At 43.0% G+C, this 24,856-nt stretch overlaps 1 pseudogene; it reads right to left on the bottom strand.

Annotated features, from left to right (window-relative positions):
- The window catches only part of LOC145406403 (hemicentin-2-like), a 664,782-nt pseudogene that overhangs the window by 226,615 nt on the left and 413,311 nt on the right, over positions 1–24,856 (bottom strand).

Genomic DNA, 24,856 nt, shown 5'->3' with positions numbered 1-24,856 from the left:
ACAACCATGTTTTGGAGGTACCACCGGCAATACTGCTAAAATAAAACCCCTCAGACTATGAATTACTGCATCTCTAATGCCACAGTGGTGAAGTACTTGAATGTACACTACTTCAGTAATACTGTAATCCCGAGGTCTTCGAACTGAGTAAGATCAGAAAAGTTCAGCGTATTACATATTACGCTCATATATATATATATATATATATATATATATATAACTAGGCTGCTTCCTCCAAAGAAAGAGAGGTAGCCAAGACAGGACGACACACTTCCAATTTACTCATCCAAGCACACACATTCATTCGCATCTTAGCCCTGAGGGGAGAAGGGACAGATCCTCACTGCACCACACTGCATGAAAGTCAACTACGCAGTGCAATCGGCAACATCCGCAGCAGGGCCCGACATCAGAGGTGGTTTACCCCTGCCACATCATAATGGACCCATCCACTTACCCGAACCTGACCTGATCAGCTGATCTGGCCAAATGTGGGAGAATATCCCCTCAGGGCTGCGTCATCATTTATTCATTCACAGTTTCTCTCCAGTCATTTCTCTCACGCGCAGCCAGTCTCCCATGCTCAACAGACATCCCTCTTGCATCCAAAGCTCTCTTCACACTGTCCATCCATCCTATTCGTGGCCTTCCTCTCAGCCTTAAACCTCTCACATTCAATCCAGTTATCTTTTTCTCCAACCGCTGAAGATTTACTACGCTCCTCAGTACTGCATTGGTTCCTGTGTTTTTTTGTTTTTTTTCCCCAAAGTTGAATTTCCACCCTGAAAGGTCGCTGATTTCAGACGATAGAACAAACTTCGCTAAGTGTAGTAAAAACAAGTTAGCTCAACTGTGTGTTCTTCACTGACTTTGCGACGTGGTGTGATGTGGCCGCCATAGCTTAACCCGTCACGTCCCGAGGTTATCCGCACCTCCGACATCCCCCAGTCCCTAGGTATTTTCGAACAATTTTTTTTTTTTGGCTAAAACCTCTGCTTTTGGTGAGAAACATCAAAAATTCATAGAAAAATCGCTCACCTCAGGTTTAAAATACTCAATCCAGGTAGGAGTTCCTCCTTACCTGACTGGGTTTTCTAACATGCTGGCACCAAAGAAAACGAGTTCTATGGGAGGGTAACTATTTTATCCACTCATAAACGGTATTTATTTATTTACTTGGTACGAATTTATTTGTAGTATGAGAGTATATTGGTTTTCAAGCAGTAATATAGGCATTATAAGCATTGTTTCACTCACTAACTAATCACCATTCATGACCTTTTTTTCCCACATTACCTGATCATCATTTCTGACTGTTTCTTCCTCTAATGCTATGTAAACCTTGTCCTCCACATTATCATCAATTGGGAAATCACTCTGGCCCTGAATGTCTTTAGTGGCCAGGTCACTGGTAACAGGTGAATTGCCGAGACAATGGCATGAGGGGGGGAGGGGGGGTTATGCGGTGTAAGGCATTGTCCCTGCTTGGCATCTTGTAGAGGAATAGAGGAAGGTGTCCCATGTATACATATGAAAAATCACGTGCGAAAATTGAAAATTGTGCAAATTAGGGACCTTGCAATTGCACGACGTACCGGTACGTCGCCGGGACTGGCAAATGCAAATCGTTGCAACGTACCCATACGTCGACGGGACAGGGCGGGTTAAAGTCGCCACAACACAGCGCTCCAGTCATGATCACGGTACTGCTGCTAGTTGCTGCGCTAAATAAAAAGTTCGGTTTTATTTTGGACACACCGCGCATAGTGCATATGGTGTATATGGTGTATGCTCCATTTAGTTAATGGTGTGTAGGGTGTATGGTAAACATGGTATATGGTGTATATGATATATAGTGCATATGGTCTGTTGTGCATATTTTATATGGTGCATATGGTCCGTGGTGCATATGGCGTATGATGCATGGTGTGTGCTGTATGGTGAATATGGTGTATGACGAATATGGTGCATGGTGCATATGGTATATGGTGCACATTGTATATGGTTTATATGGTACACGGTGCAAAATGGCGTAGTACATAATTATGGTATATGGTGTATGATCCATGTTCTGTTTCATGAGTATTGTGAATGGTGAATATGGTCTAAGGTGTGTGGTGCATAGGGTATGGTGTGTAAATTGTATGGAAGGTATGGTGTGTAATGTGTTTGGCGTATGGCGCATATAATGTGTAGAGTGTAGCATATTATGGTGCTTTGTGTGTATGGTATATGATGTATATGGTGTATGGTGTGCGATATGTATGATGGATTTTATGTATGGTGCATATTGTGTATGGTGTACGTGCATGGTGTATGGTGCATATAGTGCACGATGAGCATGGCGTAGATGGTGTACTGTGTTTGATATATTATATGGTCTGTACAGTGTGCATCACGTGAATGGTGCATAATCTGCATGAAGTACATTGCATACGGTGTAAAGTGAGCATGGTGTATGGTGTATATTATACTGTATATAGAGCATGCATGGTGTACAGCACATATGGTGTGTATGATGTGGTGTGCATAGCGCGTTATTAATATTTATTAATATAGAACAACGTGTTCATAAGGCGTATATGCGTGTAGCACATAAGGTGAGTATAGAACATGCATTTAGTGAACATGTCATGTATATAACTTGTATAACATTTATAATGCGTGTTTATAGCATGTAGCGTGCATAGCTTGTATACAGAGAGTATATAGCCAGTATGGTGTGTATAAGGATTACTCTTATGTCTACAGGCAACTAGATGCTGCTTTCAAAATGATCCAGCTGATACCTGCCAGCGTTTCACTTGGCTACAACTCTCCCAACGCGGCTTGAATAAAGTCAAATGACCAGCTGATGTTGTAAGAGGCTTATCCATTTTTACATAGCTTTCCCACCCAGGAGATACGATCCAAACAATTGCGTTTCGATGTGGCTTCGACATCCCTCCCAGTGTTTTGATTATGGGTCGGAACTTATTTCGTAGGCATCTCGTTCGACTGACCTCGCAAGGTTCGTTGAGAGTCCAAAAGTCTCACAGCTACGAGATATTTCGATTATTCGAATCCAGAAATATACGCATTTATAAAGACTTTGTGATATTTAGTCAAAGGATAGTTGGATACGTTGTAGGCCTGCTATGATGGGCGCCATCAGTAGTTGCTACAAAGGTGAAGGTTTTGGCTTTAAAATAATTCATAAGAGTAATCAAGGACATTGTCCAGAATCCCCAGTCAGTTGCTGACTTCTCACAGTGATTTAATTCGATCCCGTATGCAGTAACCCTCTCGTGTGTGTCTCACCACATGCATCTTATCAAGACAGAATGGAGTCAAAGGCTTTTCCTTTCATAAACCCTCCTATTTCCACTTCCACCAACTTCCTCCTTTTCCTGCAGTATTGTATACATTTCCATCTAATGCTGTTATTTCAATGATCACTGCTCTTCTGAAAGACTTGCTTGCACTCCTCCCCATCACAGAAGGAGTGCAATATACTCTCGTCCCATTTCTCTTCAACTCTCTCTTGCAAGAATTAGTTGGCACTCAGTCCTCCATGTATGGAACTATCTTACCTTCTGTCTTATCACGAATAGATTTAAGTACAATGTGTTTTGGATCTTGATTGTGTCTGTCTTTAATTTTCTCTGGTTGGGGCAACATTTTGCATGTATGTACCTTCTCCTCCTCCTCCTCCTCCTCCTCCTCCTTCTTCTTCTGTTTCTTCTTTTTCTTCTTCTTCTCCAATATTCTTGCTTAAATAAAGTAATGTTCTAGGAGCCTAGAGATGATCCCCTAAATCTTCGATCGTCCCTGAGACCACTTGGAGGCCAGGAGCGATGTCATCCTTCCGCACCTTCATCTATACGGATAACAGGCACGCTTACCTTAATGATAACAGCTGTGTTTCATCGCTGGACAAGGAACAAGAAGAGACTATCTTCACAGACCTGCGACGAGAGTATTGCAGCCAATTTTTAAGAGTCCATCAACTGATGCATTAGTCGAAGCAACAGCTGACATGTCAAATCAACTCAAAATTTCAAGCTGATCAACTTTGTATTTTATTAGAAAGCTAAGACGTTCCCTTATGGTCTAAATTGAAAATCGCCTTATAGTAAGCTGATGCAGAAACTGACATGTTAAATTAACCCCAAAATACAGGCTGAGCAACTCTGTATTTCATGAGAACATAGCTCAGAGCTATCCAAGAGCAGATATTAGAACTTTCCTTGAATGAGTAAAAAAATCTCCCAGGTATACCACTTACAGACCAATGGGCTTCGCCGCAGGTAAAAATATTCCTCTTTCCATTTTACGGACTTCTAATTTTTGTACTTTTAGTCTGTGCTTGGCGAAGGAGAGTTTTTGAGTATAAAAGAAACCCAGCCATCGAAAAGAGACTGATGTACTCAACATTTCACCTTTACAAGTTTCAACATGGAGCCTCGTGAAAGTAAACTATACTGTTTGCCCCCATCTCTACGTATAGCGTTTTTTCTCCATGCTATTCTTTCTCCGGAGCCTTGTTCTGTATCACCTGGTAGTGTTAAACAACAACCAGTGTCATACAGTCGACAAGCTTGGGACATTCCTACAGATGAATATAATTATCATGGATAATAAGAACCACAACATTGGTTAAAGTTCAAATGGAATACATACAGTGAAGAACCATAGTGGTAAGTGGTGGCGACCATCTTCCACTCACTTAGTGTAGTGCTGCCTACTTCCTTAACCTTTACCATTCTTTTTCTGTGCCTGCCCTCCTGTCTTGTTATTTCTCCCATCTTTCCTGTCACTTCTTATTGTTTTTCTTTCCTTTACAGATGGCTTTACAGTACATTGAGTGACAAGCCAAATGGTTTCCTGTAAGCCAAGAAACCATTTACAACGCTGGGTGGTAACCATATAATCATACCATACGTGCTCCCTACGTGTCATCACGTGGGTTGGTGGAGGGTTAGTGCCCCTCCCCATAAAACAAATAACTCAAAGTCAAATGGCCACCCCTTGAGGAATTATGGCTTCTGGCAATAGATAGATAGATAGATAGAAATGACACAGACTATTATCCGCTGAGATTTGAGTGTTTTCTTACAGTGGAGTAAAATCGTTTTGTGGTACCCAACATTTATATATTTATTTATTTTATTTTATGGGGGGGGGGGCATGAGTGTGATGTGAGCTCGCATGTGAGGTGGGGTTGTTACTCACGTTGTGGAACCAGGTGACGTTGTATGCTGCAGGGTTGGCCTTCACACGGCACGTGAAGGTGATGGAGCCACCCTCAAGGACCTGGACCATCCTCCCCCCCCCACGCTGAGGCTCGCCACAGGAACGACTGATGACAGAGGTACAGATGGCACTCTAGGGGCCTATGTTTTCTAATGCTTATTGTCTCTATTAAGATAATTCAGGACAACTACATATTCATGTGAGGTTGAAGGGGGTATTTTAGCAAGGGCATCTGAAGAAACCGTCCCGAAAAAATTATCAATATAATGAATGAAAACTTGATTAAACGGTATCTTCGATCAAATCTGAGTCTGTGTTCAGTGTCAAAGGTCAGAAAGAGTTCCAGTGATCGGTTTGACCTATGCAGGTGGGGTTATAATGAGGCAAAGAAACTATAAAGGTGGAGAGGGTGTGAGGTAGCGTATCTGCAGACCGCAGCGAGGCAGGGAATCTGAAGAGAAAGAGAAAACACGGTACGAAAGGAAAGGTCAGACTAAGGTATTATAAATGAGGATGGAAAAGGTAGTCTTAATATTTTTCAGTGGGGAGCCAAACCCAGGCATGAAAATTCTGGTGAGACCGGAAAAATCATAATCAGGCTGGGGGTTATTTTCTATCATGCACTGGCGATTTCGTCACCTCTCTTCCTTAGTGATTTATTCTTGAATGTCAGTAATGCAGTTTCTATCTGTATTAAAAGTATATAAATAGCATGCAAGAAAATATTAAGGCTTACTGTACTAATAAAATATTTCGCACAGAAATGGGCTCTACGAGTTATCTGGTATGGCGATGAGAATACGGCTCAGGAGAGGGGCCAACTGAAGGATCTGGCGTTTCAGACGTCCAAAATGGTTAGGTTAATCCCACAGATTCAATGAATTATTTTTATTATTTTCTTTCTACCTCCAGACACTTTTTATTCACCTGAAAATATACTTTTCATATCCAGGTGGTTAGAAATATACAGTAATCTTCATTACCCAGTGAATCAATAGACTTATTTCGTAAGTTTACTAGAATTGTCTGATAACAACAAGATGACACTAAAAAGGACATCAACACACTGAAAGGAATCAAAGGATACACCTGAGTCAGAATGCTTAAATAACTGAGCGTCTATGTGTAAATCCAGGGTAGACGAAAAAAGCAAAGGATCGAAGGTAGGTAGCAAGGTAAAAAGGGCCAAAAATTTGCAAAAGCGAAGAAAGACGAGCTTGAGAGTAAACACTGTAGTTAAAAACGACGAGGAAAGGATGAACCAAGACACATCTGTTTCTGACAGACTGGTCAGTGTGACGCAGTTAACTGAAATTAAGAGTGACGAGTGGTAAAAAAAGGGCATAAGGCCGTAAAATCTTTGACAGAGACTTCAAGATCATCCTAAACGATTTATTTTTCAAATACAAGTTAATACTATCAGGCATGTACCTTTCTCACATCGACATATTTTATATCATCAGCACTCAAACGGACAGTTAGGTGTAAAAGTCAAAAATCGTTGAATTAGCAGTTTTACAAAACTTCCAAGAAATGAAAAAAACAGCCTATATTATATATATATATATATAGACACACACACACATTTCACAATCCCCTTCACCAGTATAGGTTTCATCTAACTTTAAAATCGTTTGGTGATAAAATAAAAACAAAAATGGAGTAACGGGAGTGGAGTGGTTAACCCTCTGCCTACGGTGAGGTGAAGGAAATAATTCGTTGTAAACCAAAAGAAAATAATACGCAGGGACTGACATTCTCTTTGGCCCGAATTCCACTCTGACATAATATCACCAGAAATACGATGCTAAGCAGTTATTATTCAGCCAAAAAGATATAATCAGTGAGCGAAGGTGGTGTACTCACAGTGCACGGCAAGCGTGACCTGGTGGTGCAGCACCGTGCCAGGCAAGGGGGGGCTGAAGGCTTTACACAGCAGAGGTACACCGTGGTCACCTGGCTGCGGCGTCAACACCACCGTGCTTTCTGTTACGTTCCCTCCAGACCACACCTGCACGGACCATCAAGACATCTGTTTTACTAACAGGTAGTTTCGTTCACAGAGAGCGGGTTGGAAAGTGATCAGAGATACTGAGTACAATAAATAAATTGTAAAATTATCCCTACGAACTCAAATGAGTTACTACAAATTATTAATGACAGGTAATGTACTTTCAACATTTTTTTTCTCATATACTGTATATATATATATATATATATATATATATATATATATATATATATATATATATATATATGGTATAAGGAATGTGGAAAGGGAAAGGATCCTCGAGTTTGGGGAGGCAACGGACATGATTATGTGCAACACACATTTTAGGAAAAGAGAGAGTAGGTTAATTATGTATGAGTCTGGGGGAAATAGCAGTCAGATAGATTATTTTCTGGTTAGGAGGGCTGATAGGAGGTTAGTGAGGGATGTTAAAGTTATAGGAAATGAGGAGTGTGTGCAGCAGCACAAACTATTGATTTGTGATATGGTGCTTAAAGAACGAGTGATGAAAAAGAGGACTTATGTACCTAGGAGGAAAATATGGAAGCTGAAAAACCAAGTAGTAAGGGATGCCTTCTATAGCGAGTTGAGGAGAGTGGTGGCTGAACAGGGAGCTGTAGACAGAGGCGTTAATGAACAGTACAGGGCCATCAAGAACAATCTCTTGAGAGTTACTGATAAAACATGCGGTTGGACAAGAGGACCACGAAGACATAAAGTAACTTGGTGGTGGGATGAGGGTGTAGAAGCTGCAGTTAAGGAGAAAAGAAGGCTTTTCCGGGAATGGAAGAAGGCTGGTAGCAAGGAGGAATACTTGACTGCCAAGCGTAGGGCTAGAAGAGAGGTATACTGGGCGAGGTCTGAGTCACAGAGACTTTTACCTGATAACCTAAATCATGGAGAAAGGAAAAATATGATATTTAAGGTGGCAAATCAGATGAAGAGGGATAATCGGGATATTATAGGTGAGCAGTGTGTGAAGAATGATGAAGGAAGGGTAGTGGTGAACAGTGAGGATATTAAAGATGCATGGAGAGAGCATTATAGCCGGTTGTTGAATGAGTTTGACTGGGACAGGGAAGGTTTGGAGCCAGCAGATCCAGTGTTTGGCCCTTGGCCTTTGATTAACGCTGTTACTGTGAGTGAGGCAATAGGCAGGATGAAGATGGGGAAGGCAAGAGATTTGTCTGGGTTGACTGCCGAAATGTTGAAGGCCTCAGGAGATGTAGGTGTGAGGTTACTCACTGACCTGATAAAGATGATTATTTATGAGTGTGTTGTCCCAGATGAATGGCTGAAAAGCGTAATTGTAAATGTGTATAAAGGGAAGGGCGATGCCCTGGAAAGAGGAAATTATAGAGGTATAAAGCTTTTAGATCAAATAATGAAGGTAATGGAGAGAGTATTAGAAGGTATGATTAGAGAAAGAGTGAACTGATGAGATGCAGTTTGGGTTTATGCCAGGTAGGGGGACCATTGATGCCACATTCATTGTTCGACAGCTTCAGGAAAAATATATTGGGAAGAAAAAGGATCTGTATTTTGTTTTTGTTGATTTGGAAAAGGCCTTTGACAGAGTCCCTAGAGAGATGGTGAAGTGGGCAATGAGAAAGCTTGGCTTGGAGGAATGCCTGGTTAGGGTGGTTATGGCTATGTATGTGGGTGCTCACACCCAAGTAAGAGTGAATGGAGATATGAGTGATGAGTTTTCTGTGGATGTTGGTGTGCATCAGGGGTCAGTTTTGAGTCCCATGTTGTTTATCATGGTACTTGAAGCCCTCTCGCGTGACTTTGGAAACGGACTCCGGTGGGAGATGTATGCTGATGATTTGGTGTTGATTGCAGAGAGCGAAAGGGAGGCAAAGGAAAGGTTTAGGAAGTGGAGAGATGGTATGGGGCACAAGGGCTTAAGGGTAAATGCAGATAAAACAAAAGTGATGATGTCTAGGGTTAGTGGCGGTACTGTCAAAGACGAGGGAGAGTGGCCAAGCGCAGTTTGCTACAAGGGCGTGGGAAGTAATTCTATCTTGTGCGGTGTTTGTGATAAATGGGTGCACAAGAGATGTAGTGGTATCAGAGGTAGACTGCGAGATAATGCTGATATTATGTGTACGGCGTGTCGGGGAGAGCAGGTGGAGAGTGTCAGGCGTACAAGGATTGAACTTGCTGGTGAATCTCTTGAGAGTCTGGAAGAGTTTTGTTATTTGGGAGACATGTTGTGTGCTGAAGGTGGGGCTGGAGCTAGCTCTGTGGCTAGAGTGAGAAGTGGTTGGAAGAAGTTCAGGGAGCTCTTGCCTCTCCTGACATTGAGAGGGCTCTCCCTACATGCTAAGGGGTCTTTGTATGCAGCATGTGTTTGGAGTGTAATGCTGTATGGTAGTGAAACCTGGGCAGTGAAGGAGGAGGATATTCTCCGGCTCAGACGTACAGAAAATACAATGATTAGGTGGATTTGTAGTGCGTCCCTGTGTGCAAGGTCCGGGGGGGCTGGGTTTATGATGGAAGAGTTGTGAGGTAGGATGGGACTGGAGTGTATTGGTGTTGTGATGAGGAGAGGTAGATTGAGATGGTTTGGACATGTGGAGAGGATAGGGGATGATAATTTGGTGAAGAAGGTGAGAAGTGTTAATATAGGGGATGGGGTTATGATCCCTACCCTGACTTATGGAAGCGAGGCGTGGACCTTGCAAGAGGGGAACAAGTCAAGAGTGAGAGCAGTGGAAATGAGTTACTTGAGAGGAGCATGTGGAGTGACGTGGAGGGACAGGTTGACGAATGAAGAAGTGAAGGAACGTTGTGGGGTAGATGTGGATGTGGTTGAAAAGATTAGGAGAAATACACTGAGGTGGTTTGGACATGTGGAGAGAATGGAGAATGCAAGATAGACTAAGAGGGTGTATGTAGGTGAGGTGGAGGGAGGGAGAGGCAGGGGTAGACCGAGGATGAGGTGGAGGGATGGAGTTGAGAGGTATATGAGAGAGGGGGGGGTGAGTTGGGGGGAGGGTAGTCAAATGGTGGGTGACAGAGTGACTTGGAGGCGTTTTGTCTGCGGCCACCCTTTGCGGGATTAGGGCGTCGGGCTATAGATAGATAGATAGGGTTATGAGGGGTATACCGAGAAAGACATGGGACGAGGTCATTAAGTGTGGCCTCAGAGTTAAGATACTGAACAGCGAGGCTGCAATGGATCGTGATGACACCTACAAAGTAGGATGGTAACAGTTTTGTCAGGTCGTCATATACCGATGCCAGACATTCGGCCTCTGTTTATGTCCAGTCATTTGTTCGTTTGTCCGGTAACTTCTCTTAGGCTATATGATGGATGTCAGTGAAACGTCACAGGTGTATTTTAGTTGGTTGTAGGCATGTCATGCACCGTAAATTTTCCCAAACAGCTGTAGTAATCCCACAAAGGACTACAATGAGTTGTATTACCATGGTGAAGTGCTGTAGGAATGTCCAGTGGTAATAATAAGAATGGTCTGTGGTCGGTTCTGTGGTTAATATATCAGAGTTCCGTAATATAGGCACGTTTGGGTCTGCAGCTTTTATATGAAATGTTAGGAATACTGCACATCTATGTTGTTGTTGTTATTATTATGATTATTATTATTAATGCATACCACGTATATTCACCGGTAGAGGGTGAACAACATGCCTCGTGGCCCGAGGATTAGGTAAGGGATAATATGGTGTCGGAGCGGGGAAGGAGTAGTGTCCATGGTGGGTGGGAGAGAGGGGGGTGTAACTGGTCCAGCGGAAAGGAGTAAGTGACGAGTTGTCGACGGTGGGACAGGGATGATGTGGTTAGTAGATACACAGACATAAGGACAATCATATGTATTATTATACAGATTTATAGTGGATTAATAGTAGGAGTAGCAGTAGCAGTATTGTGAAGGAAATCAGACACAATGGGAAAAAGGGGATTAGTAGTGGCAGTGTCAATAGTGGTAGTAACAGATTCAGCAGTTTTGTGCTAATGTTGTTTGTGTGGCAAAGATGATATGAGGAATAATGTAATACAGAAGGGGTTAAAGGACCGGACGACTAGAAACCCGCTAAGGAATATGACGGCTCGCAATATGAGGATTAGGGGAAGTAATAGTAATATAAAAAAGCAGAGACTGTAGGAAAATAATGCACGTATGAGGTGAAGCAACAGTTAAGGCCTGGATAACAGCTGTATCTTCGTTGTCTCATGTTTGCATCTAATTTCATCCGTGCTCGGATGATTCGGCCACAGACGTTTGGGCCACAGATTTTGAGCCATGGGCCACCACCCTTGGACGTTTGGGGCATAGGTTAGGTGAGGTTAGGTTAGGTAAGGTTCACAACACTTCACACTTCAAAACGTCCTAGGGTGGTGGCCCATGCCCCATATGTTCGTGGCCGAGACGTCCTACATTCAATTTCATCTGTTTATAGTAAATTATTGGTGAATGTTCTCCGCTGCCCATCACAATGTGGTTTATTCGTCCACATAAAATAATTGCAACATTTATAACCATCAGCACAGCTACTGTGGGAATCAGCATTAAATTCACTATTATTCTATATTATAGCTATACTGTAGACAATCCAGGAATAACATATTCACAAAAATTATCACTGCAGTGATAATGACCAGTTGCAGCTTATATACAACGGCTCGGTGCTTTATTTGTATGATGAGGATCCGAAACAGATGGGTCGTGTCTGGACCAGTTTCACAGGACACTATGATAACACCGTAGTTTATGTTATAATATATGCTATGGATATTACGAACGAATAATGTTTTGCAAGTGAATAGCATGGAAATGTTTCGAATCCTGTGTCATTAGGTTTCTCACTATTCGCCTTGTAGCTCAGTTCCAAACTACCACTCACGGTTGTCCGTTCGCCTGCCCTTCTCTAACCCTGACTTCCACTTCCTTCCACCGAGGAGGGTACAGAAACTTTGGTGCATGGGTGTACACCCTAATCCCACCACCAAGTTACTTTATGTCTTGGTGGGTCTCATGTCCAGCAGCACATTTCATCATTAAAACTCAAGAGGTTGATCTTGAGGGCTCTGTACTGTTCATTAACGCCTCTGTCCACGGCTCCCTATTCAGACACCACTCTCCTCATCTCGCTATAAAAGGCGCCCCTTAGTACTGGGTTTTCCAGCTTCCATATTTTCCTGCTGGGTACATAAGTCCTCTTTTTCATCACTCTTTCCTTAAGCACCATATCACAAATTAATAGTTTGTGCTGCTGCACACACTTCTCACTTCCTATAACTTTAACATCCCTCACTAACCTCCTATCAGCCCTCCTAACCAGAAAATAATCTATCTGACTGTTATTTCCCCCAGACTCATACATAATTAACCTACTCTCTCTTTTCTTAAAATGTGTGTTTCACACAATCATGTCCGTTGCCTCCCCAAACTCGAGTATCCTTTCCCTTTCCACATTCTTTATACCAAACGCACAGCCCCCATGTACTCCTTCATAACCTTGAGCTACTTCACCTATATGACCATTTAAGTCCCCTCCCAAAACCACTATCTCATCATCCCGCATACCACCTCCTACATGCATTAAGTCATCTCAAAATCTCACTCTCTCTCTCTCTCTCTCTCTCTCTCTCTCTCTATATATATATATATATATATATATATATATATATATACTGAGAAGAAGAGCATGATCAGAATTTGGCACCCCGTTTTAACCCCTACACTGCGGGGATGTTTTTGTGCTCCTTGCGCATCCCACGAGGATATTCGCGATCCAACTGACTTTTTAAAGATATTTGCCAAAAATCAGTTATTAGTCCTAGAATATTAAAATTATCTATGCCTATGGCACATACCTTCAGCTTTCCCCTGGGATGTTTGTTGAGCTTTCGTCGACAACCGTAAGACTTGTGGAGACTTCTGAAGTTGGAAAACGAAGTCTCCACTTTACACTTCCCGATACCCCATAATATGGTTACCACTGGCTGATATTATAATTACAAACACTATTCTATGAATTTCAAGTAGTTTGGAATCCATATTCCAAAAAAAAGCACTGTGAAAGCAATGTAAATTATGAGCGCATACGAGCTTCTATCCTGTGCTGATTCCCCGATGGTATTCTGAGGCGGAGCTGTCTTTTATTATTTATAAACATACTTACACTTTATATTCCTAGTTCTTTATTACATTATTAATATATACAGTATTTATCTATAAGTTTCTTTCAGTACTAGCAGTTTATTTTCACTCCAGGCATTCACTTTCTTGTACTGTATACTAGCATAGAGATCGAAGCTGCCACTTTCAATTTCAAACTTTCAGTATTTATACATGCTAGAGCGAAACTTTCACTTTCATTTTCTTATATTACTACTTATTTACATTTCTATTTACATTATTTTATTTACATTATTTACATTTCTATTTTATTTACACTTTGTTATGCACTGTCACTTACAGTAACTATAAAACTATTTTCCACTGTTCAGTTATATTTACATTCATTGCTTTCACTTGCTGTTTACACATTATTTACATTTCCACTTGCACTGTTTTAGAGTCACCAGAAAGATCGTAATCACTGTCCATCATTATCATTGATATATTAGCCAGTTCACGTTCCACAGCAGAGTCACTTAGCCCTTTACCCCTACACACGAGGTTTAGTAGGGGTAGAGGTCACAGGGCCCTTTGCACGGGGCTAAAAAGCGACAGAATTGGACAGGCGCGAATCTGACGTGGTTTCACCTGGAAAAACGAGAGTAAACTGAATGGAATGCTGTGGCCTAGGGGCAGTGAAAGGTTGCCAGTGTCAGCGTGGTGACAGCTGCTAATATATACGCCATGAAATGATTGGCAGGAAATCTAGACAATACATAATAAAAGTAGGTAGTTCTAGGTGAATGTAAATATCACTTAGGCTTTTCCCTCCCTTTCTTATATATTTTTTTTATTATGAGAACAGGTCATACGGCATATTTCAAGGGGAAATAAACAGGGAAAATTAGCACATGAGTGCACGTGAGGTGTTGCCAGGTGATAATTAACCCATTCCAGATGTATGGCAGGATCAATTACCTTTTCTCTTTCTTTTACCCGGTATATATTATTTTGTATAAGAATAGGGCAAAGGGCACATTTCAATGGATAAAATGAGTGTAAAAATCCATCCAGGATTTGTGTAGCACAGCACAGCTGGTCAGGTGGGAGGAGAGGGTAATGGAGGGGAGGTAAGGAGGTGGGGGAGTCAAGGACAGGAGAAAAATGGCTAAACTGTCAACAGTGGATGGGAGTAAAGGTGACATTAGCAAAACTGAGTATAGCTGGACACTAGTAGTACTGATAGATGATATATGCCACCACTTGAGAGCCCTGGCGAATTCAAAATAACACAGAATCACAAAAGTGACGCTACGCGGTATGATCCCTTGCTCCTGAGCATCATGAAAGTGACGCCCCCGGTTAACGGGTTAATGATACAGTGTCCAGATTGACTCTATCAGATACGTTCGTAAGAAGCTACAGAATGTGGTGAATGTTTTTGGCATATCAGATAGAGCCAGGAATCTGGGGGCTTGAATGATGAGTGAATGGAAGCGTGGCCCATTGGACTGGGCAAACTTAGCTGTCTGGATGTGCTACTCCTCACCCTGCCTTAGGATGGGAAAGGACATAAGGGGTGCTGTGGCTGAACCAGTGTTGCATACTATAAAGTATGCTTGCACCCAGTTGGCTTGCACAGGCCAATTACACTTGGTTCACAGACTACACACATATCCAAAGCCACTCCAACATTACTGTTATGTCCCAGTCCCCACACTACCACAAGCTCCAGCAGCAGTAGTACAGTAGAGGAAGGACGTTGCCCAGTGAGTTGTTCTTCCTATGGTCAGCCTTTAGGTGTGCAGTACACAAGATCAGCTGAGGCGGATATAAACACTGACTGCTTAAAGTTCACTGTCTTTATTTTCCAAACAACTCCACTTAATGCTTTCCAACTTCACTGTTCTCATAAGCACTGGAGCTATACACACTTTATTAACTGCTACTGCACTTAGTGCTTAATAACACTTCACAGTTTTCCCAAGTACCAATGATATACAAACTTCAATAACTCGTCATTCTTTGCCACTGTTTATGCAAGTACCGAAAATACACAGTCTTCACTGACACCACACTGACACAACACTACTCCAAAACTGAACCAAAACCGACTGCACTTCACTCAAACTGACTTGACACCTGACTAAACTTGTAATAATCTCTACCCCATCTTATATAAGCTTACATTATACTAGAAACTTCTTCTTCTCCACAATTCTGGTAAGCACTGGTCTTGCCTCAGCCCCTAGTAGCAACTGTTACTAACAAGTAGAGACCAAAACAAGCAAAAGTTTTCCTACATTACATAACACTAAAAATCTTTTACTTTACGAACTTAAACTACATAATTTAACAAGCAATCATTTAAATAAATCATTATTGAGAAAAAGCACATTAAATTAATGCATAACTTACGTAATAAGTACGCTCACAAACAGCAGACTAACTGGCAATTCTGATTCATATCGATACCGGAACTACTGTACACGAAACGCCGAGAAACTTCTCAAGCACCTAACTGGCAAATCTCGCTTCTTAACACTACCCCCTCCCTAGTTCTTTGTCCTCCCGACAAAACTACACAGTATATACAACCACAAACATTAATCCTAATGAAACATCTAACTATATACAAAATAATCCTTCAACTTATTAGGATTTCTATGCTGCTTCTGACGATGTCCTTGCTCCTCCACACAATCCACCTCTCCTGGAAGGTCTTGGTCCTCTTCTTGATTTCCGTCTTCTCTTGGGGAACTGTCACCATCCTCTTGCACTTCAGCTCCTTGGTCCTCTTCAACATTCTCGGCTGCGGGTGAGCACAATTCCTCGGAGATGTCCCAGCTGTACTGTCCTGGCCCATGGTATCGCCACAGACGGTTCACATGTACCACCTTTGCGCTAGACTTCCTGCCTCCCCAAATCCGATTCGTTACATCTGATAGGCTGTCCAACACGGTGTAAGTCCCGTTCCATGGGCTTTGCAACTTCAGTGACTGTCCCTTCTTTCACTGAGGATTGTACAGTAGTGCACCAACTTTCGCTACAGCAGGATTCGCGGAATCCACTTTCGCGGCATGCACCAAATATTCCCTAACTTCCACTTTCGCTTGAAAAAAATCGATTTTCGCACACAAATTTTGGGTTTGGGACAATATTTTGAACTTTGAATTTCCTGCACCGCCCGCCCGCAACCCACCGCCATCTTGAATGACGTCATGTCAACACTCTGTCCACCCATTCCCACCATTGTGTACGAGCGTGCTAGCTCCATTGTGTTGGATTCTCACCGTTCAATGGCCTCTACTATACCTGGTAGTGTGGGGAAAGGGCCTGGTGGTGTGGGGGGAGAGCCTGGTGGTGTGGGGGGAGGGCCGGGAGGCAGTGGTGGTGATAAAAAGTGGCCGGGACATTCAAAGTTGGGAGGAAAGGCCAAGGCTAAAAGAGAGTATCGTGTTGGAGTGAAGAAATGGCAGTATAATAATGAAATGAAAAGGAAGATTGTTGAGCACATGGACAAGGGCGCAAAAAACAGTGAAATCTGCCGTATATTTAACATCCCAGAATCGACAGTGCGTAGTATGAGGAAACAGCATGGTGGTAGCGAGGCAGCAAGAGGTGGCGCCAATACGTCTGGCTTGGCTAAATAAGCCCGCCACGCGCCTAGGATACTTACCCCCAACATCCATTAAACACCTCAACCTGGTCTCTGTGGTATGTTTCTCCTCATATAATGTGTACTGTACAGTTTTTATTGTTTGTATCTCACAATGCAATGTACAATAGTGATTTGATGTACTGTATTGCAAGTGAAAATGAAAATCTGATGTTACTTTAGGATAACCGGGAACCAATTAGCCTTTTTGCCATAAAGACAATGCCCCAACTTTCGCTAATTCCACTTTCGCGCATTATTTTTGGACCCAATTAGGCGCGAAAATTGGTGCCCCACTGTATAACCAAACTTGGTCATCATCCTTGAAGCTCACGTCATTTGCCTTGGCATCATACTTGCGTTTCATCACCTCTCCTTAAAACTTGAGGGCTCCTCACACATGATGATGTACCTCAGCCATCCTTTCCTGAGGGTGCTTTGCATAGCCGGTGGTGTCTGAAGGCAGCTCTTCTCCAGGTGGTCTCCCCATTAACAAGTCAACAGGTAAGTGTAATTCATGGCCCAGCATCAGTTTTGCAGGAGTGTAGCCAGTAGACTCATGGGATGCAGAGCAGTATGTCATCAGCAATGCAGGTAATTTCTGGTCCCATTCTGTTTGTCCATCAACACAGTACTTGGCCAGTTCTTGCCCCAGGGTCCAGTTGAATTTCTCCAGCATCCCATCTGACTGTGGCCTTAGTGGGGCCGTCCTGGTCTTTTTGATCCCCAATAACTTGCAGCACTCACAGAACACAGCAAACTCGAAGTTTCTACCCTGGTCTGATTGTACTCTTGTGGCATCCCAAAATGACATAAAAACTGATCAACCAACAATTGAGCAACAGTCGCAGCCTCTTGATCGGGGATGGCATAGGATTCTGGCCACTTTGTGAAGTAGTCCATGGCGACACATACATACCAGTTTCCTCTCTCAGTGAGTGGCAAAGGTCCAGCAATGTCCACCGCGACTCCTTCCATAGGTGCACCCACTTGGTACAGCTGGAGAGGGGCGCAACCACGTTTCTTGGTTCCCTTCTCAGCACAACACACATCACAGGCCCGACACCATTCTTCAACATCTTGATGCGTCCCAATCCAGTAGAACCTCTGTCGAAGCTGGCTTAATGTTTTCTTCACTACCAGGTGCCCACTAGTGATCTGGTTATGGGACTCATCCAAGATCTCGGACCTCATCTCCTTCGGAATCACCAGTTGCCAATACTTGTTGAGGCCATCGGCTGTCCCCCACTGACGCTCCAGTAGTCTGTTGTTCAAACGAAGAAGGTCCCACTGACTCCAGTAGCTCTTGGTCACAGGGCTTAACCTGGAAACTTCTTCCCAAGATGGTCGCACTGTACTCTGCTGCAGCCACTTTAGCACTGGTTGTAAATCTGCATTTTCCATCTGCATCCACTTCAGGTCTTCATCTGCTGCTGGCCCTGTCATTGCAGTACAGCTGCATTTCTTACTGTGATCCTTTTTACTACACTGTCGGCCCTCTGGATCACAAGGCCGACGACTCAGGCAGTCAGCATTGCCATGTACCCGCCCAGGACAGTGTTGCACCTCATAATTGTGCTGGTCTAGCTTCCCGAGCCAGCGTGCCAGTTGTCCTTCCCGGATTCTTCAGCGTTTTCAGCCACTTGAGTGCCGCATGGTCCATCCTGATGATGAAGTTTGACCTATACAGGTAGGGAATGGAAGAAATCAAGGCTCTTCATCACTGCCAAGAGCTCCTTGCAGGTAACACAGTAGTTCTGCTCAAGTGGGCTGAGCTTCTTGCTGTAATATGCAACCATATACTCCCTGTCATCCTTCTTCTGTGACAGGACTTCACCAATACCATTGTCACTATCGTCACAGTCCAAGATAAATGGCTGATTCTTGTCTGGGTATGGCAATACTGGAGAGCTTGCCAATGCATGCTTGAGTTCGTCAAAGGCTTTCTGAGTCTCTGCTGTCCATGCAAACTTCTGCCTTTTTCCCAACAGCTTGTGAAGAGGTGCAGCTATCACTGCAAAATCTTTGACAAAACGCCGATAGTAGGTGCACAAGCCCAGGAAACTCTGTAGCTCTCTCACACAAGTTGGAACTGGCCAGTTTAACCACAGTTGCCACCTTCTCTGGGTCCTGGCTTTTCACGGTACCTGCAACTTCCCTCAAATTTTTCCTTTTCACATACCTGCCCCTTTATTGCCCTGAATCCTGCACTATGACCTGCCTGAAAGGTGCATGTACTGGACCTGACATAGGATTCAAATTCTAGAGCCCTGGCTAGTGCTTCTTGCATGCTTTTTGGGCGTGCCTGCTTCATTTGCACTTTCAACTCCCACTGGTCCCTCAGTAGAATAGCCAACAGTTTAGGTGCTGCTCCAGGGTATGCCTTATATGCCTTACTCTCCAGGTCATGAGCAAGCTGCTGTAGCGATTCTCCTCGAGACCGTACACGGCTCCGAAATCTAGCTCTACAAACCTCAGTCTGGTACATGGTTCCATATCTGCACTCCAGCACTTCTACTAGGGACTGATAGCTGTTCCTCTCCATCACTGACATCTGTCCCAGAATTTCCATTGCGGCACCCTTAAGGCCAGCAGCTAGCTGCACTGCCCTCTGCTTATCATATCAACCATTCTGATCCGCAAGTAACTCAAACTGTACACGGTAAGTTTCCCAACATACTCTACCATCAAATTCCTGAGGTTTCTTTTTAACTGGACGCCCATTATAACCATGCACTTCACTGGTTTGGGGCCTAAAAACTGGGGCATCATAATTAAGACCAGGACATAAATCTACATTCTGATAATTCAACCTCTAATGCTACCTTTAGACATTTGGGATCCATGAAGATTCACCATATGCTGTCCGTTCCTTTCATATGCTCCCTGTATAATAACCTGAGGCTCAGCAGTGAAATATTTCTCTACAGCCTCAATTTTCTCACTGATTATCTTAACCTGGTCAACAACATGCTTTAACTGGTTATCTGCATTCTGTTTGAACTCTATCACAATTCCCTCACAAATCTTTAGCTGGTTGTCTGCATGCTGTTTGCACTCCGTCACTTTCCTCACTAACTGTCATCAGCTGTTCGTCTACATGCTGTTTGCACTCCGTCACTATTTCCTCACTAACTGTCATCAGCTGTTCGTCTACATGCTGTTTGCACTCCGTCACTATTTCCACACTAATTGTCTTCAACTGTTCGTCGCCATGCCGTTTACACTTTTTCACAATATTGCTTACCTTATACTTCTGCTGCTATAGCTCAGCGTATACCTCCTCCTTCAATTGTGACTGTTCTTCCTTCATTTCCCCCATGAAAACATCTAGCTGTCCTTGCATTCTCAGCTGTAATTCCCTCTATTGCTCCTGTAGTGCCTCTTGAAGGTCTTCATATCGTTCTTTCTGTTCTTCATTCTGTGCCTGCAATTGTTCTTGGAGTTCTTTCTGTCCTGCCTTCTGTGCTGTCTGTAGTTGGGCACTTTGTGCTTGTAATTGTTCTTTGAATTTTTTTCTGAGCCCTTTCTGTTCTTTTTTGAGTTCTTTAGTTTGTGGCTGAATTAGTTTCATGACTGTCGCCAGAGAAATTTCTTCCTCTTGCCCAGCTCAAGATTTTGTCTTCTGCACACAATTCACTGGGCGACGTCCTTCCTATACTATACTACTGCTGTTGGAGCCTGTGGCAGTGTTGGGACTGGGATGTATCATTACTATTAAACTTGCAAGCACTTCTCACCCTACATAAAGTACAATCACTACCAGACAGCCTAAGCCACCTGGTAGAGTTACATAGGCTGTATCATCCCCACTTCGGTTGGGACAGGCCGGTCCTGGAGTTGACACTCAAACGGCTGATGATATATGTATAGATGCATATGTATAATTATAAACAAACTGAAATTACGTACATTTGTTTGACCTGCCAAATGGAATTGTCAAAGAAGTTAAATAATAAAGTAAAAAATAAGTTTTTGATATTATGTTACACACGGTTGCCGAGCTTAGGCCTACCTGAGGTAGGCGTGTCCATCATTATTAATTAAGCCTCAGGAAAATGCAAAATTCTTCACTGAGTCGTGTATTGACTAACTTCCACGGTTGAACTTTAGTGGTCTACCGACAAACACACATTACAGTCGTCAGTTTCGTCAGTTATCGGGGCGACCTGTAAGTTTGGTCAAACTATCACTCCCCATTTCCTTAACCTGGTGGTACTAGGTTCATGTACTGACGGTGCCATTCCCTGATATGTAGCTATTTCTTTCAAACTCGAGTAGTAACTCGACACAACCGGTATTATAATTTCTAAGTTGCTAGATGTTTGTATCATGCAGAACCATGTCAAAGAAAATATAATTAGATTAATCAATATATACCTTATATGCAATAATGTCGTGGCATAAAATCATAACCATACAGAAATATTGTGGTAGAGATTTCTTTGATGTCCATAATGACCAATATCCCATTCACTGGTTACTGGGACGGACGTTTGCCTTTAGGCGGCCAACAGTTAGGCTGAACTCGTAGTAATTTTTGTTCTGAAAAGGTTCAGTGCATTAAATCAGTTCAAAACGTGAAAGGGTGAACCTGAAGAAGAGAAGCATAGAAGTCAACCTAAGTCACCCATCCGGTTCCACGTTTATAAATTGTATGTATAGACAGTAGTACTATAATGCTTTGACAATCTTGTTGGGGATTTGGTAGAGACAAACTTTACTATGTCAGCTGTCGTTGTCCTTGCAATGAGCATGGCAGCTTCAGTTGATGACTCAGGAACAGTGGTTGGTAGTAAAGTTGGAGAGCCCTTCCTGAGTGCAACAGTGTCAGAAACCTTGAGGAGGTAGTGCAGCAGAGACCCCTTGGACACTTCATTGCAATAATGACATTCTTCCTCCTTGGCAGGTTAGCTTCTGACGTACCCCTTTGTAACCCAGGCGAAAGTGGTGTAGGTGTGTGTGGACATGGGCAGGAACCTTTTTGTCAATGATGAGAGGCTGGTACTGGGGGGCCGTGGCATACCAAGTGCCTGATGGTGAACCTGACGGCGCCCATGACTCATTTTTGTGTCGTGAAAGACGATATGCATGGTTCTTGGTTTTTGTCTTAGTCTACGTCAGGTTCAGGGAAATGTGTACATCGACCATGGCTCTCATGGCGGCAAGTTTAAGGGAACATTCGGGTCTTTCATTCTCTCTGAGGCCAGCATGGCTAGGGATTCAATTTGGGCATATGTGTTTTCCTTCCTCTTGCAGTTCCTGGGCATGGAAGATCTATCTATCTATAGCCCACAGACAAAACGCCTCCAAGTCGCTCTGTCACCCACCATTTGACTACCCTCCCCCCAACTCACCCATTATATGAGTAATGGGGTGTATGTTATCATTAGCCTGAGTGTGGGTGAGTGTCTGTTTGGTTGTCAGAGAATCTGTGTTTATGATATGGTGTGATTGTGGTTGGTTAAGAAATTGTTGGAGGGGCCCTACTATAGTAAGAAAGTCTGTAACAGGGAGGCTCTATATGGGAGTCTTCGCTCTTGGACAGTTCTACAAATCATGGTTGCCCTAGCAATGTTGTGGATGTATGAGTATACTGAACCATCAGTGAAGTATGACTGGGCTCCATCATGGGAAATGGAGTGCATACTTTACAGGGCTTGTTGACGTAGCTGAGCTGTTGTGGATGTTGCCTTGGAACTGGTAGGGGTGTATGTGTGCAAGTGGTGCCCAAGGTGGAGGGATAGTGTAGCTGGGATGTGGTCGCCCATGATGATGGGATGGTAATGCTGGAAAGTGGTGTATCCTCTCCTTTTCACCGATGATGTCCTTGATACCCGTGGTACACTGTGCCCAGGTTCCTCCGTAAGGAGCAGCTCGACAACACAGCACTGCAGTAACTTCCACCAGGAGGTGATGGCTTGGGCAGCACATAAGTTGTGTGTTAATGGATGTGAATCCCTGAAGGGATAGCGGCAATTTCCTACTGTAATTTGGACAGTCTGGTCTACATGGGAGCATCAGTTACAGGTCGAAACCCAATGTATTGTCCTACCTCCATTTTAGCTAATTAGTGTTCAACGAGTGTTACAAACCAAGGGTCACAATAGTCAATGAATGACCTGGTGACAAGCGTGTAGCTGGTGAGAGGGACAGTGTGGCTGGCACCTCCTTTCAGACTAGTGATGAATCTTATGCCTATGGTCCTTGTAACTGCCCTATCCTGGAAGTACAATACCAGTACAGCTTCTTGTCAACCAGGAAACCTTAGTGCTACTGACTGGGAACCCATTCAAGCTCTGTACCCTGGATGGACAGTGGATGCTTTTGGTCTGCCTTGTTGAAGGTAATGTCTTTGGCAGTGCTGGGCAGGTGCGCAAACATTTGTGCAAAGCGCAATTGTGCACCATTGCACTCCGGTGAATATCGTTTGTGCATTGCTCACCACAAGAGACCATGCGCAATATTGCACTTTCGCACATGAAAAGGCAGGTGCGCAAGTGCAAATTTAGTTGTTCTTGCACAACTAAATTTGCTCTTGTGCACCTGCCTTGTGCACCTGTTCTTTGGATTGCGCGCTGCGCAGTCCAAGGGACACGTGTTCTTGGGAGTTTCCTGTATGTCTGGACAAGGGATGGGGGAGGCTTGGGCAGGTCGCGAGGGTTCTGCTGGGGGGAGACGAGAGGGATGGAGGGTAGTAGCATTTCTTAAAATGCTTTAACAGAGATAATGTATTTTAATATTTTAAAAATTAGTAGTAGTAGTAAATAATAATACATTAAATATACATTATTTATTAAGAGTAGCATATGTAACTCCTTAAAAAATACATTAAAACATATTTAAATAAAAATCCACAGCCTAATAATATATTAGGCTGTGGATACTTGATTGAAATAATATGTTTTGATGATTTTTGTAAGGAATTACACATGCTGTTGTATTTCTATATTGAATTATTAAATAAAACGTCTTGCGAAAATGCAGATAAAAGTAAAACTGGCAACATCACAGCTTTATTTCCCTGTCCCTCCACATCGCAGCCCACTCACTCCTCTGTTTGAACTTTTATGAGTGAAAAAGTTACTACATGACAGTATTGTGATACCAACTCTAATGTATGGAAGTGAAGCTTTGACCTTGTTGGAGGGACAGAAGTCAAGAGTGAGAGCTGTGGAAAAAAAAAATGAGGTATTTGAGAGGAACATGTGGAGTTACATGGAGAGACAGACTGACAAATGAGGATGTGAAGAAGCATTGTGGTGTGGATGTGGATGTGACAGGAAGCATTAGGAGAAACGCACTGCGGTGGTTTGGTCATATGGAGAGGGAGAGACTAACGAGAAGAGTGTATGTGAGTGAGGTGGAGAGTGGGGAGGCAGGGGGAGGCCACGGATGAGATGGAGGGATGGAGTGGAGAGTATATGAGAGAGGGGTGTGTGAGCTGGGAGCAGGGCAGTGAAATGGCGGGTGACAGGGTGAAATGGAGGCGATTTGTTGCTTGTTTGTGGCCAGTGGCCACCCATTACGGGATTAAGGAGTCTGGCAATAGATAGATAGACAGATAGAATAATGATAAATAAAAGAAAGTGTGCTAATTTATTTAAATATCTCAATATTTTACAGTAATTCACACAAATATATGCAAATGGTTTGTGCTAGTGCTTAGCGACATTGTGCAAGCCAAATATTACATTGCGCATTTGTGCAAATTACAAATAATAGAAAATAAATAATAAATAATAGTATGTATGCTATTTTATTTTAATATCTCAATATTTTACAGTAATTCCCCCAAATATATGCAAATGGTTTGCGCTTGAGCTTTGCGTCATTGCACATGCTAAATGTTTGTCAGAT

This window comes from Coenobita brevimanus, chromosome 70 (genome assembly GCF_032717465.1).
Source record: "Coenobita brevimanus isolate Jiangsu-jjx chromosome 70, ASM3271746v2, whole genome shotgun sequence".
Taxonomy (NCBI): domain Eukaryota; kingdom Metazoa; phylum Arthropoda; class Malacostraca; order Decapoda; family Coenobitidae; genus Coenobita; species Coenobita brevimanus.
Note: the sequence above shows the minus strand (reverse complement) of the source record. Positions and strands in the feature narration are given on the sequence as shown.